We start from the raw sequence: 392 nt of genomic DNA on the forward strand, positions 1-392 counted from the left end.
CTACCTGCTCACTCCTCTAATCCCCTATTACTGCTACTGATACAGTAACTGAGACACACCTGACAGGATCCAGGGTTTGTAGCACAATCCTACCTGCTCACTCCTCTAATCCCCTATTGCTGCTACTGATACAGTAATACCCCTTTTCCACCTAAATTCCGGGTCTGACCCGGAGTTGGAACAAAGTTCCTATCCGGATCAGACCCGGAATTTTGCCGGCGCCGACTCGGGATATTCCCGAGCCAGCGCCGCTCACACCACAGTCGGGTCTGCATAGACCCGGCTTTTGCGGAGTGAAAGTGGTCGCTTGGAGATGACGTCATCTCCAAGCGCCACTGAAGCCGGACCAATCGGCCGGCTAGCAGCGCACTCCAGGTCATCGTGACCCGGAG

Source organism: Taudactylus pleione, unplaced genomic scaffold (assembly GCF_031769625.1).
Source record: "Taudactylus pleione unplaced genomic scaffold, aTauple2 ptg000509l, whole genome shotgun sequence".
In the NCBI taxonomy this organism is placed as follows: domain Eukaryota; kingdom Metazoa; phylum Chordata; class Amphibia; order Anura; family Myobatrachidae; genus Taudactylus; species Taudactylus pleione.